Source organism: Callithrix jacchus, chromosome 8 (assembly GCF_049354715.1).
Source record: "Callithrix jacchus isolate 240 chromosome 8, calJac240_pri, whole genome shotgun sequence".
In the NCBI taxonomy this organism is placed as follows: domain Eukaryota; kingdom Metazoa; phylum Chordata; class Mammalia; order Primates; family Cebidae; genus Callithrix; species Callithrix jacchus.
This window is the reverse complement of record NC_133509.1, coordinates 66097949-66117670: the sequence shown is the minus strand read 5'-3', so window position 1 is coordinate 66117670 and position 19722 is coordinate 66097949. Positions and strand designations below refer to the sequence as shown.

General features: G+C 39.9%; 1 protein-coding gene and 1 non-coding gene across 10 annotated transcripts in view; one reads left to right on the top strand and one right to left on the bottom strand.

Annotated features, from left to right (window-relative positions):
• NUBPL (NUBP iron-sulfur cluster assembly factor, mitochondrial) overlaps window positions 1-19722 on the bottom strand; it is a 400940-nt gene that overhangs the window by 305008 nt on the left and 76210 nt on the right. The gene's annotated exons all lie outside the window — the stretch shown is intronic.
• On the top strand, window positions 1560-1662 carry LOC118145295 (U6 spliceosomal RNA). The gene has a single exon (XR_004730421.1). It is a non-coding gene; the product is annotated as a U6 spliceosomal RNA (small nuclear RNA).

Below are 19722 nucleotides of genomic sequence, written 5' to 3'. Positions count from 1 at the left end.
ACTATACTACAAGGCTACAGTAACCAAAACAGCATGGTACTGGTATCAAAACAGATATATGGACCAATGGAACAGAACAGAGGCCTCAGAAATAACATCACTCATCTACAACCATCTCATCTTTGACAAACCTGACAAAAAAAAGCAATGGGGAAAGGATTCCCTATTTAATAAATGGTGTTGGAAAAACTGGCTAGCCATATGCAGAAAACTAAAACTGGACCCCTTCCTTACACCTTATACAAAAATTAACTCAAGACAGATTAAAGACTTAAATGTAAAACCTAAAACCACAAAAACCCTAGAAGAAAACTTAGGCATTACTATTCAAGTCATAGGCAAGGGCAAAGACTTCATAACTAAAACACCAAAAGCAACGGCAACAAAAGCCAGAATTGACAAATGAGACCTAATTAAACTAAAGAGCTTCTGCACAGCAAAGGAAACTATCATCAGAGTTAACAGGAAATCTACAGAGTGGAAGAAAATTTTTGCCATCTATCCATCTGCCAAAGGGCTAATATCTAGAATCCACAAGGAACTTAAACAAATTTACAAGAAAAAAACAACCCCATCGAAAAGTGGGCAAAAGATATGAACAGACACTTCTTAAAAGAAGACATTTATGCAGCCAACAAACACATGAGAAAAAAAAGCTCATCATCACTGGTCATGAGAGAAATGCAAATTAAAACTACAATGAGACACCATCTCACGCAACTTCAAATGGTGATGACCAAAAAATAAAGAAACAACAAATTCTGGAGAAGATGTGGAGAAATAAGAGCACTTTTACACTGTTGGTGAGAGTATAAATTAGTTCAACCATTGTGGAAAACAGTGTGGTGATTCCTCAAGAATCTGGAACCAGAAACACCATTTGACCCAGCAATCCCATTACTGGGTATATACTCAAAGGACTATAAATCATTCTACTATAAAGACACATGCATACATATGTTTACCCTGCAGCATTATTCACAATAGCAAAAAACTGGAACCAACCCAAGTTCCCATCAATGATAGACTGGATAATGATAGACTGGATATGTGTGGCACATATACACCATGGAATACTAAAAAAGGATGAGTTCACGTCCTTTGCAGGGACATAGATGAAGCTGGAAACCATCATTCTCAGCAAACTAACACAGAAACAGAAAATCAAACACCACATGTTCTCACTCATAAGTGGGAGTTTAACAGTGAGAACAAATGGACACAGGGAGGGGAACATCACACACCGGGGCCTGTCTAGGGGTAGGGAACAAGGGGAGGGATAGCATTTGGACAAATACCTAATGCATGTGGGGCTTAAAACCAAGATGACAGGTTCATGGTTGCAGCAAACCACCATTGCACATGTATACATATGTAACAAACCTGCACATTCTACCCATGTATCCCAGAACTTAAAGAATAATAAAATAAAATAATTTAGTGATTTGTAATGTATACTTTAATTATTGTAGTTAATTAATGATATATCACAAATTGAAAACTCAGAAATGTGAACAGATCCATCACCATGTTAAATGTGCTTCTTTAAAATGTAACATGTACTCACTTTGGTAGCACATAAACTGAAATTGGAATGATACAGATTAGCATGGCCCCTGCAGAAGGATGATATGGAAAACTCAACAAAGAAAATAAAAAAAGCACACAAACTAAAAATGTACAGCATATATATTAAAAAGAAAGTTTTAAGCACATTCTTCATTATCTTGTCTTATGTATCAGTAAACAAAATTAATACTGCCTAAAGCATTTTGCTTTAATTAATAAAATTACCAGAAACGAAATGGTGGCATAGTCTGAAGCCATATTTTTTAAATTAAGAAAGACTCTAAACAACAACTCATGATTACAGGTACAAATTAGTTTCTTTGCCTTCAAATTTTATGTTTTAAATACATGTACAGCAACATAATAGAAAAACTTACAATGTTCGAACAAGTGAAAGTTAACAAAAAAATTATGGAATCCACTACCCTGTGAATAATAGCTTTTTGAAGAGACTATTATTAGCTAAACTGATCATGATACAGATCATTATTTCCTATCTCCTCATATTTTCATTAGAGCTCATGCATTGAAGTATAAAAGATTCTTACTGTTAAGTCAAACTATTTCAGCTGCCACAATGCTGCATTCTTCTCACTCTCTTACAACAAAGTTCTATTTTTCCAATAGGTGTGAATTTAATTAATCTTTTCTATGTAACCAGTTGGTTTCTAACAAATCTAGGGACTGCTTTTATATTGTAAATTAATTGTTAAACTAGAAACTAAAGAGCTAGGTAAAAAGGTAACGGGCATAAGAACAGCTGCTTTACATATTTCTATTGAAGTTGACACCATTACATGTTCCAGGGATAACTCTGACCTAGAATCAGATCTTCTTTTTATAGGAATTCCATTGTTCGTGAATCAACTATGTAGTAGATGTTACCATGTATTTGCTATTAGCAATAAGCCTGAGAAACCTTTGTACTTTCTACTCTGTTCTCTAGCTCCAAAAATAGTTTTAAATGTAGCTGAACCTCAAGCTTCAGGAATACATGTCTAAAAAACATTATAACTTGAAATCATATAACTAGAGGCATTAAATCCATTTTTAAAAATGAGGACAGAGAGTAAAATCAAGAATATACGCTTCATTTTATAATTTTTTTTGGTCACTGTGGTTTTAATTTGCATTTCTGTGGTGAATAGCACTGAGGGGCATTTCATATATATATATTTTTTTTTTAAGTTTTGGGGTACATGTGCAGATTGTGCAGGATTGTTACATAGGTATACACATGCCATGGTGGTTTACTGCATCATCTACCCCCCCACCATCATCTACATTAGGTATTTCTCCTAATATTATCCCTCCCCAGCCTCACCCCCTGTTATCCCTCCCCTACCCCCCAAACCCCCAACAGGCCCCAGTATATGATGTTCCCCTCCCTGTGTCCAAGTATTCTCATTGTTCAACACCCACTTATGAGTGAGAACATGTGGTGTTTGGTTTTCTGTTTTTGTGTCAGTTTGCTGAGAATGATGGTTTCAGATTCATCCATGTCCCTGCAAAGAACATGAATTCATCCTTTTTTATGGCTGCATAGTATTCCATGCTATATATATGTGCCACATTTTCTTTATCCAGTCTATCATTAATGGGCATTTGGGTTGGTTCCAAGTCTTTACTATTGTAAACAGTGTTGCAGTGAACATAGGAGTGCATGTGTCTTTATAGTAGAACGATTTATAAACCTTATAAATTTTACATAATATTAAAATACAGGGTAAAGTAAAAGAAAAAAGATTTAAACTTTTATAAAAGATAAGGTTTTAATCATATATTAAATAAAAGACACGTGCCAGGCATGCTGGCTCACACTTGTAATCCCAGCACTTTGGGAGGCTGAGGTGGGTGGATCACCTGAGGTCAGGAGTTTGAGACCAACCTGACCAACATGGAGAAACCCTGTCTCTACTAAAAATACAAAATTAGCTGGATGTGGTGGCACATGCCTATAATCCCAGCTACTCGGGAGGTTGAGTTGAGGCAGGAGAATCACTTGAACCAGGGAGGCAGAGGTCGCGGTGAGCCGAGATTGCACAATTGCACACCAGACTGGGCAATAAGAGCAAAACTCTGTCTCAAAACATAAAAATAATAAATAAAAATAAAAGACACACAAAGGTACAAGAATGTTCAGAAAGGGGAGGGCATCCAGTACAAATTTAGCAATTTTACTTCTCACCATTTACTTCTCTAGTCCTTTCTGAAACCAAGGTCCTTTCTAATGAGAAATCAGATGCAAGAAAAGGAGTCACATGCATAATTGTTCCCTCAGAAGAACTTTATGTGGCTGTGTGAGATAAAATGTTTCCACCAAAAAACACTAGTACCAGGAGAGGTTTATAATGCTCTACCTATTTACCTAGAAGAAAAGAAGACGGATTGAAAGAGAGAAGGTAAGTAAAGATTAGAAAACAGAATGGGTCAAAACTCAAAACTTGAGCCATCAACCTGGATAGCCAAAAGGCAATAAAATAATACTGTAACTAGAAGTGGAAAGGAGGGAGGATGTAGAAAATTTGAGAAAGGAGCAGAAAAGAAGACTATGAACAAAATCATGTTTTTATAATATTATGGCTTCTATTACTCTCAATATTAAAATTCCACTTATCTTCAGTATACTTTCCCCTTTTGTACCATCTTAGAACCCTACTATCCCCATCTCAGCATCCTACCATCTAAAAGCTGAAAGCGATTCAGGCATATCTTTCTTTTAATCCAAGCTCTTTTTCAGTTTAAAGAAAAAAATGTCACTCTTTTCCAATTCATCCTTTCAACAATCAAAACCCTCATTTCCTCACGTGGATAGACTCCATTAGGAAAATAATCTGGCTCAAGTAGATCACATTGAGAACTTCAGCTTTTCAGAGGATCTAAGCATTTTTTAAATAGAAAATATTCGCTCATTAGAATATAAACTGGAAAGAATGCATAAGGGATATTTTGGAGCATAAGGGGTGAAACATCAGATTCTTTTCTCCAGAAGTACAGATATAAACTTGGTATCTCACTTCTAAAACTTGCCATCTTATATAAAGGAAGAAGTAAAAGGAAGGCTAGAAACAAATAAGTCATAGTAGGACTTAAAGCAAAAATAATAAACACTGTTTACATACTGTCACTCCAACAACCCCTATACAACCATTTCCTGCCTCCAGCCTATTTTATATTTGCCTTGTCACCAGTTGTTGATCATAGCATTATTTGCTACTAAAACCAGGTACAGTTCAAGAATCTTTTCAACATTATGTAGCAGGTAGTCAGTTGGTATTTAAGATGAAAACTGTATGTCATCTCCAAGTTGTCAGGCATCTGTGAAGGAAAAATTGTTTAAGATGACAGAAAGAACCACTTTTATTCAGTCCAGAAAAAATACAGTAGCCGTTACATTACATAGTCACAAAGCATTACATTTATTTTAGATACTTTAGATATTTTATTTCACTGAATCCTTACAACAGCCCTAAGTAATATCTCCATTTTACAGTTGGAGAAAGTCAAGGTTATCCTCAGCCTTCTCTCTGCTTATCTAAACCCCTTCTTCCATGGCAGCCTCCAAAATAGCTCTCCATAACTATTCCCTCTTCTAATCTCTCTAGCATCTGACACTTAAATTGTTATCCTCTATGATTATGTATCTTTTTATGCCTTTATCCTGCCTCACCATCTAACTACTATATTCCTCTTGGTTAGTAGGGGAAGTGCTCATAAACATGTTCATATAATGTCCACAACAATTCTGTAAATAGCTCAAGAGTCCACGGTAAATAGCTATTAAAAGAGGCACAGTGGCTTACTTTGGGAGGCCAAGGTGGGTGGATCACCTGAGGTCAGGAGTTTGAGATCAGCCTGGCCAACATGGTAAAACCCTGTCTCTACTTACAATAATTAGCAGGGCATGGCTGCACATGCCTGCAGTCCCAGCTATTCTGGAGACTGAGGTGGGAGAATCGCTTGAACCCAGGAGGTGGAGGTTGCAGTGAGCTGAGATCTTGCCACTGCATTCCATCCTGAGTGACAGAGCAAGACTTCCTCTCAAAAAAAAATAAAAAATAAAAAAGCTATTAAAGGAAACTTCCATACCCTATATTTGATGATCATGCATTTTTAGTGCAGTGAAGTATTACTATCAGGAATTAGTCACTTACTATCTGTGACCTTGGACAATCTTTGTATGACAAATGATGTCTTTACATGACATGCTTCATGTGGAATAGCTGAAGATCAGAAAATTAAACTAAACTGCCCAAAGTTAAACAGCTAGCAACAGAAACATTAAGTATTTCAGTTAAGGCCTGTTTCTTCATAAGTGCCATATTCTTTTCACACACATATCCAAGAAGTAGAAGGTTTATGGTTATTCCAACATATATGAGATTAATAGATAACACACAATTGAAAGGTTGGCTAATATGAAAACAGGTTTCTTTCTATTGCTTGATGATGCAATTAGACAATTTCCTTGAAATGATTTAACAGTGCTCTGATATATCAAGTTATTCTGTAATTAATATGAATCATCTTTTAAACAGTGGTTGACTTTTTTGTTTGTTCTGATATACTTTTAGATAGATTTCTGTTATTCTCAATCTTTCTGTTTATAGGGGACATTTCCAGCCTTATCAAATTCATATGATGTATAAGACTATTTCTCTTCTATTAGTTCTGACTTCTAAAATTCTCAAGTTGATTTTTAAGTAGCAATAGTAAGCTACAAGTACAAGGAATTCAGGAGCTAGAATTTAAAACTCACCAGTAATACATATCCACAGAAAGTAACAAGAGTGTTTAGCAGCAAGTTACCAAAATAGGAGTGACACTGAGATGAGAAAACATCTACGACAAGGGCTAAACACAAAATTACACTTGTTACAGTGACCAAGATGCCTGTTAATGTGTATATTATGAAGCAAGAAAAAAATCTGTTTAAGGCTTTAACCAGTAGAAACGTTTTTTTAAAAAGACAAATTACAACTGCCTGCATAAAAAGACCCAATGAAGAACAAAAAGAGAATATAATAGAAAATAAACAGAGGTATAGTCAAAGACAAGACACTGGCTTCACTGAGGCCTTTGTAACATAGGGTATATAAGAATTATATAAAACCAATTTGTTTTGAAAGATAATATACTTACAAATACTCAGAACCAAAATCTTTTCAATAAACATTTTGTTTAAAAGAGTCTCGCTCTGCCACCAAGCTGGAGTGCAGTGACGTGATCTCGGCTCACTGCAACCTCCGCCTCCTGGGTTCAAGTGATTCTCCTGCCTCAGCCTCCTGAGTAGCTGGGAATACAGGCACCCACCACCATGCCTGGCTAGTTTTTGTATTTTCAGTAGAGTTGGGGTTTCACCATGTTGGCCAAGATGGTCTGAATTTCCTGACCTTGTGATCCACCCACCTTGGCCTCCCAAAGTACTGGGATTGCAGGTGTGAGCCATTGCGCCCAGCCAATAAACATTTTTTAGATAATAAAAGCCTTACTATATTACCCACTTAGTTACACTAGAGAGTTGAAAGCTTATATGAATGGCCCAAATATCAGAGTATATAGGTAAGAAATCATAGTAAAGAAGTAATAGGAAGCAGAGTCATCAATGACTGCCATACCACATTAAACTGGAAGCTGCACAGACAGGTAATAAAATTTTGGAAGTTGGGGCTTTGATGATTTTGGTTACTGGCTACATTTGAAGCATTTCTAGAACAGTGACTACAATAAAGATTTCATTCTGTGCCATTTAAGATTTAGGCAATTATCAGTTCATACAATAGCTGTACTGCTAAAAAAGACTGCATACAATTACATTTCTTTAAAAAGAAATTTGATTTTGAAGGCTTACCACATAAGAGAACTCTTTCCCCTCACTCACTCATTCAATATATTTATTGAGTGCTTTCTACAGGTATACTTCATTTTATTTTGCTTTGCCTTATTGCACTTTGTAGTTATTTCATTTTTTATAAATCAAAGGTTAATGGCAACCCTGCATTGAGAAAGTCTATTAGTGCCATTTTTCCAGCAGCATGTGCTAACTTCATTTCTACGTGTCACATTTCAACAATTCTGAAAATATTTCACACTTTTTCATTATTATTATGTCTATCATGGTGATCTTTGATGTTACTACCGTAACTGTTTTGGGGCACCATGAACTGCACCCATCTAAGATGCAAACCTAATCAACATATGTTGGGTGTGTTCTGACTGCTTAACTGACCAGCCCATTCCTCCAATCTCTCTTTCTCTCTCTCCTCAAGAATAGGCCTCCCTATTCTTTGAGACATAACAATATTGAAATTAGGCCAATTAATAATGCTATGATGGCAACAAAGTGTTCAAGTGAAATAAAGAGTTATATGTCTTTCACTTTAAATGAAAAGCTATACATGATTAAGATGGGTGAAGTGTGTCAAAAATCAAGACAGGCCCAGAGCTAGGCCTCTTAAACCAGTTAGCCAAGTTGTGAATGCAAGGGAAAAGTTCTTCTAAGAAATTAAAAGTGCTACTCCCATGAACACATAAATAAAAGAAAGCAAAACAGCCTTATTGTTGAGAGAGAAAGTTTTACTGGTCTGGATAGAAGATCGAAACAGCCAAAACATTCTCTTAACCCAGAGTGTAATGCAGAATATGGCTCTAACTCTCTATCAAAGCTGAGAGAGGTAAGGAAAATACAGAAGAAAAGTTGGAAGGTAGTAAAAATTGGTTCATGAGGTTTAAGAAAAGAAGCCATCTGTATAACATAAAAGTACGAGGTGAAAAAGCAAGTGCTAATGTAGCAGTTGCAGCAAGTTATCCAGAAGATCTAGCGAAGATAATCAAAGGAAGTAGCTACACAACAGATCTTCAATGCAGATGAAATGGAAGAAGATACCAGGACTTTCATAGCTAGGGGAAAAGAGTTAATGCTTGGCCTCAAAGCTTTACTCTCTTAATAGGGGCTAATGCCACTGGTAACTTTTGAATCCAATATTCCCTGACCATTTTGAAAATCCAAGGGCTCTTTTAAATTATGCTAAATTGGCTGTGGATGGTGGCTCACACCTGTAAGCCCTGCACTTTGGGAGGCTGAGGCAGGTGGATCACAAGGTCAGGAGTACCAGACCAGCCTGACCAACATGGTGAAACCCCATCTCTATTACAAATACAAAAATCAGCCAGGCATGGTGGCATCTGCCTGTAATCCCAGCTACTCAGGAGGCTGAGGCAGGAGAATCACTTAAACCTGGGAGGTGGAGGTTACAGTGACCTGAGATTTCACCATTGCACTCCTGCCTGGGAGAGCGAGCAAGATTCCATCTCAAAAAAAAAAAAATTATGCTAAATCTACTCTGCCTGTGCTCTATAAATGGAACAACAAAGCATGGCTAACAGCAAAGCATGGTTTACTAATATTTTAAGGCTACTGTTGAGACCTACTGCTCAGAAGGAAAGATTACATTCTTCTTCTTCTTTGTTTATTTATTTATTTATTTTGAAACAGGGTCTCACTTTTCTCACTCAGGCTGGAGTGCAGTGGCGCAATCTTTGCATACTGCAGCCTCAACCTCCTGGGTACAAATGACCCTCCGGCCTCAGCATCCCAAGTAGCTGAGACTCCAGGTGCTTGCCACCATGCCTTGCTAATTTCTGTATTTTTAGTAGACACAGCATTTTGCCATGTTGCCCAGGCTGGTCTCAAACTCCTGAACTCAAATAATCCACTGCATCAGCCTCCTAAAGGGGTAGGATTACAGGCATGAGCCACCATGTCCAGCCAATTCCTTTCAAAATATTACTGCTCACTGACAATGCCCCTGGAAACCCAAGAGCTCTGACAGAGATATACAAGCAGATGAATGTTGTTTTCATGCCTGCTAACACAACATCCATTCTGCAGCCTGTGGATCAAGAAGTAATTTTTACTGTCAAAACTTGCTATTTCAGAAATACACTTTAAAAGGTTAAAGTTGCCATAGATAGTGATTCCTCTGATAGATTTGTCAATTGAAAATCTCCTGGAAAGGATTCACTGTTCTAGATGCCATTAAAAACATTCATGGAGAGGACTCAAGATGGCACTGTGAGAACAACCCAGGATTGGAGCTCGCATTGAGTCTGCGGAGCGGTGAGTCAGAGCTGCATTTCCAGACTGATCTTTGTTGCCCACAAAACGGGGAAATTCCCAAGTGAAAAGGAGACGCGGGACGCCAGGCAGAACCTCCGCCTGGCGAAGCCGGCAGCCGGACTGGCGGCGGCCGGCCCTGCCCAGCACTCCCCACAGGGCGCGCTCGTCCGGGTGCCCTGTTGAACTGGCAACCGGAGACGTGAGAGGGCTGGACTTGAGACTGAGCTAGACTTGGACAGTGGGCCAGACCAGGGGATTGCAGGGACAGAGCGTTAGGGGTGGCCTAGTGGGACGTAAAAAAACCGCGATTTCAAACAAGCCCCGTGCAGACGGCCTGAGATGCTCCGTGGGGGAGGGGCGTCCACCATTACCGAGGAAACCCGCCCCAACTGAGATACACGACCATTGCTGATGCAGCCTGCCGTTGCCGAGGCAACCCACTACAACAGAGAGACTCTGCCACAGGGCGTGGCGGAGAACACAGCATAACAGCAGAGCCAGGGCGAGCCTTACAACAGCAGGACGGAGCCTCGGCAGGCAAACAGTGGCTAGTCTGCGTCCTAGCTGGGCAGGACCTCAACAGACATCCAAAAATAAAGCCCAAACCCCTCAACACAGAGCATTTGAAAAAAAAAAGGGTTTTTTTAATGAGCTCTGTTGCAGCAGAATCAAACATAGCAGCCTAACAGCCCTGAATGAACAACAGAGCTCACAGCTCAGCAATTGAGCTCCGATAAAGTACAGACTGTCTCCTCAAGCAGCTCCCTGACCCCTCTATATCCAAAAGACTGACATTAGGAAGGCATCATCCTGGGACAAAGATAGAAGAAAAAGAAACTGGTAGCATCCCTCGCTGTGCCACAGCTGCTAGAAGTGCACCCCAGACAAGGAGGGTATGGAGTGGACCTCAGCAGTCATACAGCGAAGGGGCTAGGCTGGTAGAAGAAAAAACAAGTAAAAGAAATACTTCATCATCAACATTCTGGGTGTCCACTAAGAGACCCAATCGAAAAGTCAGCAACTATGCAGACGACCAGCAGACAAATCCACAAAGATGGGAAGAAACCAGCGCAAAAAGAAGGAAAACACCCAAAACCAGAACACCTCGCCTCCCAGAAAGAACCAAAACTCCTCACCAGCAAGGGAACAAAGCTGGACGGAGAATGACTATGACGAAATGATGGAATTAGACTTCAGAAGGTGGAGAATGAGAAACTTTTGTGAGCTAAAAGAACATGTATTAAATCAATACAAAGAAACTAAGGAACTTAAAAAAAGATATGAGGAAATGATAACAAGAATGGATAACTTAGAGAGGAATATGAATGAATTAAAGGAGCTGAAAAACACAATACGAGAACTTCGCGAAGCATGCACAAGTTTCAATAGCCGAATAGACCAAGCAGAAGAAAGAATATCTGAAGTCGAAGACCAACTCAATGAAATTAAACGAGAAACCAAGATTAGAGAAAAAGGCGCAAAAAGGAATGAACAAAGTCTCCAAGAAATGTGGGACTTTGTGAAAAGACCTAACCTACGTTTGATAGGTGTACCAGAAGGGGACAAAGACAATGAATCCAAGCTGGAAAATACTCTTCAGGACATCATCCAGGAAAATTCCCCCCACCTAGCAAGACAGGCCAACACTCAAATGCAGGAAATACAGAGAACACCACAAAGATATTCCGCAAGAAGAGCAACCCCAAGGCACATAATCGTCAGATTCAACAGGGTTGAAATAAAGCAGAGAATACTAAGGGCAGCCACAGAGAAAGATCGGGTCACCCACAAAGGGAAGCCCATCAGACTCACAGCAGATCTCTCGGCAGAAACACTACAAGCCAGAAGAGAGTGGGGGCCAATATTCAACATTCTTAAAGAAAAGAACTTTCAACCCAGAGTTTCATATCCAGCCAAACTGAGCTTCAGAAGTGAAGGAAAAATAAAATCCTTTGCGAACAAGCAAGTACTCAGAGATTTTGTCACCACCAGGCCTGCTTTACAAGAGCTCCTAAAAGAGGCACTACACATAGAAAGGATCAACCAGTGCCAGCCATTCCAAAATCACACTGAATGCTAAAGAACATCAACATAATGAAGAATCTACAACAACTAACAGGCAAGACAGCGACTTAGCATCAAAATGGCAGTATCAAATTCACACATAACAATATTAACCCTAAATGTAAATGGACTAAATGCACCAATCAAAAGACACAGACTAGCAAATTGGATAAAAATCCAAAACCCATCTGTGTGCTGTATACAGGAAACCCATCTCACATGCAAGGATACACAAAGGCTCAAAATAAAGGGATAAAGGAAGATTTACCAAGCAAATGGAGAGGAAAAAAAAGCAGGAGTTGCAATTCTCATCTCTGATAAAATAGACTTTAAAGCAACAAAGATCAAAAGAGACAAAGAAGGCCATTACATAATGGTAAAAGCATCGATACAACAAGAAGAGCTAACGATCCTAAACATACATGGACCCAATGCAGGAGCACCCAGATACATAAGGCAAGTTATGAATGAATTACAAAAGGACTTAGACTCCCACACAATCATAGTGGGAGACTTTAACACTCCACTGTCAATACTAGACAGATCAACCAGACAGAAAATCAACAAGGATATCCAGGGCTTGAACTCAGACCTGGAGCAAGCAAACCTGATAGACATTTACAGAACTCTCCACCCCAAATCCACAGAATACACATTCTTCTCAGCACCACATCACACCTACTCTAAAATTGACCACATAATTGGAAGTAAAGCACTGCTCAACAAATGCAAAACAACTGAAATCATAACAAACAGCCTCTCAGACCATAGTGCAATCAAGTTAGAACTCAGAATACAGAAACCGACCCAAAACCGCACAGCTTCATGGAAACTGAACAACTGGCTCTTGAATGTTGACTGGGTAAACAATGAAATAAAGGCAGAAATAAAGAAGTTCTTCGAAACCAATGAGAACGAAGACACAACATGCCAGAACCTCTGGGACACATTTAAAGCAGTCTCTAGAGGAAAGTATATAGCAATAAGTGCCCATATGAGGAGAATGGTGAGATCCAAAATTGACACCCTATCGTCAAAATTGAAAGAGCTAGAGGAGCAAGACCAAAAAAACTCAAAACCCAGCAGAAGACAAGAAATAACTAAGATCAGAGCTGAGTTGAAGGAGATTGAGACACGAAAAACCCTTCAAAAAATCAAAAAATCCAAGAGCTGGTTTTTTGAAAAGATCAACAAAATAGACAGACCACTAGCCAGATAGATTAAAAAGAAAAGAGAGAACAACCAAATAGATGCAATAAAAAATGATAAAGGGGAAATCACCACGGATTCTACAGAAATTCAAACCATCATCAGAGAATATTACAAACAACTATATGCACATAGACTAGTAAACCTGGAAGAAATGGATAAATTCCTGGACTCCTGTGTCCTCCCAAGCCTAAACCAGGAGGAAGCTGAAACTATGAATAGACCAATAACAAGGTCTGAAGTTGAGGCAGCAATTAAGAGCCTACTACACAAAAAAAGCCCAGGTCCAGACGGGTTCACAGCCGAATTCTACCAGACACACAAGGAGGAGCCGGTACCATTCCTTCTAAAACTATTTCAAACAATCCAAAAAGAGAGAATCCTTCCCAAATCATTTTATGAGACCAACATCATTCTGATACCAAAACCTGGCAGAGATGCAACAAGAAAAGAAAACTTCAAGCCAATATTCATGATAAACATAGATGCAAAAATCTTCAATAAAATATTGGCAAGCCGATTGCAACAGCAAATCAAAAACTTATTCATCATGATCAAGTAGGATTCATCCCGGGGATGCAAGGCTGGTTCAACATATGCAAGCCTATCAACGTAATTCACCACGTAAACAGAACCAAAAACAAAAACCACATGATTATCTCAATTGACGCAGAGAAGGCATTCGACAAAATTCAACAGCCCTTTATGCTAAAAACCCTCAATAAACTCGGTATCGATGGAACATATCTCAAAGTAATAAAAGCTATTTATGACAAACCAACAGCCAATATCATACTGAATGCGCAAAAACTGGAAGCATTCCCTTTGAAATCTGGCACTAGACAAGGATGCCCTCTTTCACCACTCCTATTCAATATAGTACTGGAAGTTCTAGCCACAGCAATCAGGCAAGAAAAAGAAATAAAGGGTATTCAAATTGGAAAGGTGGAAGCCAAACTGTCTCTATTTGCAGACGACATGATAGTATACCTAGAAGACCCCATTGCCTCAGCCCAAAAACTCCTGAAACTGATAAGCAACTTCAGCAAAGTCTCAGGATATAAAATCAATGTGCAAAAATCACAAGCATTCATCTACACCAATAACAGACTTAAAGAAAGCCAAATCAAGAATGAACTGCCATTCGCAATTGCTACAAAAAGAATAAAATACCTTGGAATACAACTCACAAAAAACGTAAGGGACCTCTTCAAGGAGAACTACAAACCACTGCTCAACGAAATCAGAGAGGACACAAACAGATGGAGAAACATTCCATGTTCATGGTTAGGAAGAATTAATATCCTGAAAATGGCTATACTGCCCAAAGTAATTTACAGAATCAACACTATCCCCATCAAGCTACCATTGACTTTCTTCACAGAACTGGAAAAAACCACCATGAACTTCATATGGAACCAAAAGAGAGCCCGCATAGCCAAGTCAATTCTAAGCAAAAAGAACACAGCGGGGGGCATCACACTACCGGATTTCAAACTATACTACAAGGCTACAGTAATCAAAACAGCATGGTATTGGTACCAAAATAGAGATATAGACCAATGGAAATAAACAGAGCCACCGGAGGCAACACAACATACATACAACTATACAATCTTTGATAAACCTGACAAAAACAAGCAATGGGGAAAGGATTCCATGTTTAACAAATGGTGTTGGGAAAACTGGCTAGCCATGTGCAGAAAGCAGAAACTGGACCCCTTCCTGACACCTTACACTAAAATTAACTCCAGATGGATTAAAGACTTAAACATAAGACCTGGCATGATAAAAACCCTAGAAGGAAATCTAGGCAAAACTATCCAGGACATAGGAGTAGGCAAGGACTTCATGACCAAAACACCAAAAGCATTGGCAACAAAAGCCAAAATAGACAAATGGGACCTAATGAAACTCCACAGCTTCTGCACGGCAAAAGAAACAGTCACTAGAGTGGATAGGGAACCAACAGAATGGGAAAAAATTTTCGCAGTCTACCCATCTGACAAAGGGCTGATATCCAGAATTTACAAAGAACTCAAACGGATTTACAGGAAAAAAACAAACAAGTCCATTCAAAAGTGGGCAAAGGATATGAACAGACACTTTACGAAAGAAGACATACATGAGGCCAACAATCATATGAAAAAATGCTCATCGTCACTGGTCATCAGAGAGATGCAAATCAAAACCGCATTGAGATACCATCTCACGCCAGTTAGAATGGAGATCATTAAAAAATCTGGAGACAACAGATGCTGGAGAGGATGTGGAGAAAAAGGAACACTTTTACACTGTTGGTGGGAGTGTAAATTAGTTCAACCATTGTGGAAGACAGTGTGGCGATTCCTCAAGGCCTTAGAAATAGAAATTCCATTTGACCCAGCAATCCCATTACTGGGTAAATATCCAAAAGACTATAAATCCTTTTGCTATAAGGACACATGTACACGAATGTTCATTGCAGCACTGTTTACAATAGCAAAGACCTGGAATCAACCCAAATGCCCATTGATAATAGACTGGATTGGAAAAATGTGGCACATATACACCATGGAATATTATGCAGCAATCAGAAATGATGCGTTTGTGTCGTTTGTAGGGACATGGATGAATCTGGAGAACATCATCCTCAGCAAACTGACACAAGAACAGAAATTGAAACACCGCATATTCTCATTCATAGGCGGGTGATGAAAAATGAGAAGACATGGACACAGAAAGGGGAGTACTAAACACAGGGGTCTATTGGGGGGAAAAGGGGAGGGCCAGTGGGAGGGGGAGGTCGGGATGGATAGCCTGGGGAGAAATGCCAAATGTGGGTGAAGGGGATAAGAAAAGCAAAGCACACTGCCATGTGTGTATCTACGCAACTGTCTTGCATGCTCTGCTCATGTACCCCAAAACCTAAAATCCAATAAAATAAATAAATAAATAAATAAATAAATAAAAATAAAAATAAAAACATTCATGATTCATTGGAGGGGATCAAAATATTAAAATTAACAGGAGTTAGGAAGAAGTTGATTTCAATCCTCATGAATGACACTGAAGAGTTCAAGACTTCAGGGGAGGAAGTAACTGCATATGTGGAAGTAACTACAGTGGAGGAAGTAAACGCAATGGAGGAAGTAACTGCAAACGTAGCCTGAAGATGGGACTGAATTGCTGCAATCTTATGGTAAAACAAATATATAAGGAGTTGTTTTTTATGATGAGCAAAGAAAGTGCTTTCTTGAGATGGAATCTACTCTGTGAAGATGCTGTGAACATTGAAATGACAACAAAAAGTTTAGAATATCACATAAACTTAGAATATCAGATAAAGCAGTGACACAGCTGGAAAGAATTGATTCCAATTTGAAAGAAATTCTACTGTGGGTAAATGCTATCAAACGGCATTACATGCTATAGAGAAATCATTCCTGAAAAGAAGAGTCAATCAATGTGGCAAACATAATTTTGTCTTAAGAAATTGCCATAGCCAACCCAAACTTCAGCAACTACCACCTTGATCAGTCAGCAGCAATTCACATGCATGCAAGACCCTCCACAGGCAAAAAAGGTTACCATTCACTGAAGGCTAATGATCGTTAGCATTTTTAAGCAATAAAATATTTTTAATTAAGGTACGCACATATTTTTAGACACAATGCTATTTCACACTTCATGGACTACAGTATAGTGTAAACACAACTTTTACATGTATTGGGAAACCATAAAATTCATGTGGCTTATTTTATTAAGATACTTGCTTTATTGTGGTGGTCTGGAACAAGACCTGCAACATCTCTGAGATATATCTCTATGTACCAAGTATGAAGTTTGCTGTTAGTGCTATAATAGCAAAGATAAACAGACACAGTATCTTTCCTCATGAAATACAAAGTCAATAGGAGAGACATACACTAACCACATAATCACCAGATGAATGTAAATTTGTAACAAAAACTAGTACTATGGAGGGAATTGTAGGGTTTGGCCTTGTCACAGGGTCTTTGGTACAAAGGAAAACTTTTCCATAATTTAAAACCACAACTCGAGAGGGGGACTCAAGATGGCGCTGTGAGAACAACCCAGGATTGGAGCCCGCGTTGAATCCGCAAACAGTGAGTCAGTGCTGCATTTCCAGACTGATCTTTGTTGCCCACAGAACGGGGAAACTCCCAAGTATAAGAAGACACGGGACGCCAGGCAGTAGGTGTGCCTGGCGAAGCCGGCAGCCGGGGCGGCGGCGGCCGGCCCTACCCAGCAATCCCCACAGGGCGCGCTTGTCCGGTGCCTTGTTGAACCGGCAACCTGAGACTTGAGAGGGCTGGACTTGAGACTGAACGAGACTTGCACAGTAGCCCAGCCCAGGGGATTGCAGGGACAGATCGTTTGGGATACCCAGTGGGACGAACAAAACCGCGATTTCAAACTATCCTGGGCAGACAGTCCGAGACGCTCTGTGGGTGAGGGGCATCCACCACTATGGAGGCAACCTGCCCCAACTGATATACACGCCCACTGCTGACGCAGCCAGCCGTTACCGAGGCAACCCGCCCCAACTGAGATACACGCCCAATGCTGACGCAGCCAGCCGTTGGCGAGGCAACCCGTCCCTACTGAGATACACGCCCACTGCTGACGCAGCCTGCCGTTGCTGAGGCAACACGCTACAACGAAGAGACTCTGCCGCAGGGCGTGGCGGAGACCACAGCAGAGCCGGCAGGAACAGCGCGAATCACACAACAGCAGGGCGGAGCCTCGGCAGCCAAACAGTGGCTAGTCTGCCTTCGATCTGGGCAGGACACCTGATCGGACATCCAAAAATAAAGCCCAAACCCCTCAACACAGAGCATTTGAGAAAAAAAAAAGGGTTGTTTAATGAGCTGTGTTGCAGCAGAATCAAACATAGCAGCCTAACAGCCCTGAATGAACAACAGAGTGCACAGCTCAGCAATTAAACGCCTATAAAGTACAAACTGTCTCCTCAAGCAGCTCCCTGACCCCTCTATATCCAAAAGACTGTCATTAGGCAGGCATCATCCTGGGACAAAGAGAGCAGAAAAAGAAACTGGTAGCATCCCTCGCTGTGCCACGGCTACTAGAGGTGCATCCCAGACAAGCAGGGTCTGGAGCAGACCTCAACAGTCGTACAGCGAAGGGGCTAGACTGGTAGAAGGAAAACCAAGCAACAGAAATACTTCATCATCAACATTCTGGGTGTCCACTCAGAGACCCAAACGAAAAGTCAGCAACTACGCAGACGACCAGCGGACAAATCCACAAAGATGGGAAGAAACCAGCGCAAAAAGGAGTAAAACACCCGAAACCAGAACACATCGCCTCCTAGAAAGGACCAAAACTCCTCACCAGCAAGGGAACAAAGCTGGACGGAGAATGACTGTGACAAAATGACGGAATTAGACTTCAGAAGATGGATAATGAGAAACTTTTGTGAGCTAAAAGATCATGTATTAAATCAATGCAAAGAAACTAAGAACCTTGAAAAAAGATTTGAAAAAAGATTCGAGGAAATGATAACAAGAATGGATACCTTAGAGAGGAATATGAATGAATTAAAGGAGCTGAAAAACACAATACGAGAACTTCGCGAAGCAAACGCAAGTTTCAATAGCCGAATTGACCAAGCAGAAGAAAGAATATCTGAAGTCGAAGACCAACTCAATGAAATAAAACGAGAAACCAAGATCAGAGAAATAAGTGCAAAAAGGAATGAACAAAGTCTCCAAGAAATGTGGGACTATGTGAAAAGACCTAACCTACGTTTGATAGGTGTACCAGAAGGGGACGAAGAGAATGAATCCCAGCTGGAAAATACTCTTCAGGACATCATCCAGGAAAATTTCCCCCACCTAGCAAGACAAGCCAACACTCAATTGCAGGAAATACAGAGAACACCACAAAGATATTCCGCAAGAAGAGCAACCCCAAGGCACATAATCGTCAGATTCAACAGGGTTGAAATAAAGGAGAGAATACTAAGGGCAGCCAGAGAGAAAGGTCAAGTCATCCACAAAGGGAAGCCCATCAGACTCACAGCAGATCTCTCGGCAGAAACACTACAAGCCAGAAGAGAGTGGGGGCCAATATTCAACATTCTTAAAGAAAAGAACTTTCAACCCAGAATTTCATATCCAGCCAAACTGAGCTTCAGAAGTGAAGGAAGAATAAAATCCTTTGCGAACAAGCAAGTACTCAGAGATTTTGTCACCACCAGGCCTGCTTTACAAGAGCTCCTAAAAGAGGCACTACACATAGAAAGGATCAATCAGTACCAGCCATTCCAAAATCACACTGAATGCTAAAGAGCTTCAACATAATGAAGAATCTACAACAACTAACAGGCAAAACAGCCACTTAGCATCAAAATGGCAGTATCAAATTCACACATAACAATATTAACCCTAAATGTAAATGGACTAAATGCACCAATCAAAAGACACAGACTGGCAAATTGGATAAAAATCCAAAACCCATCAGTGTGCTGTATCCAGGAAACCGATCTCACATGCAATGATACACAAAGGCTCAAAATAAAGGGATGGAGGAAGATTTACCAAGCTAATGGAAAGCGAAAAAAAGCAGGAGTTGCAATTCTCATCTCTGATAAAATAGACTTTAAAGCAACAAAGATCAAAAGAGACAAAGAAGGCCATTACATAATGGTAAAAGGATCGATACAACAAGAAGAGCTAACGATCCTAAACATATATGGACCCAACACAGGAGCACCAGGATACATAAGGCAAGTT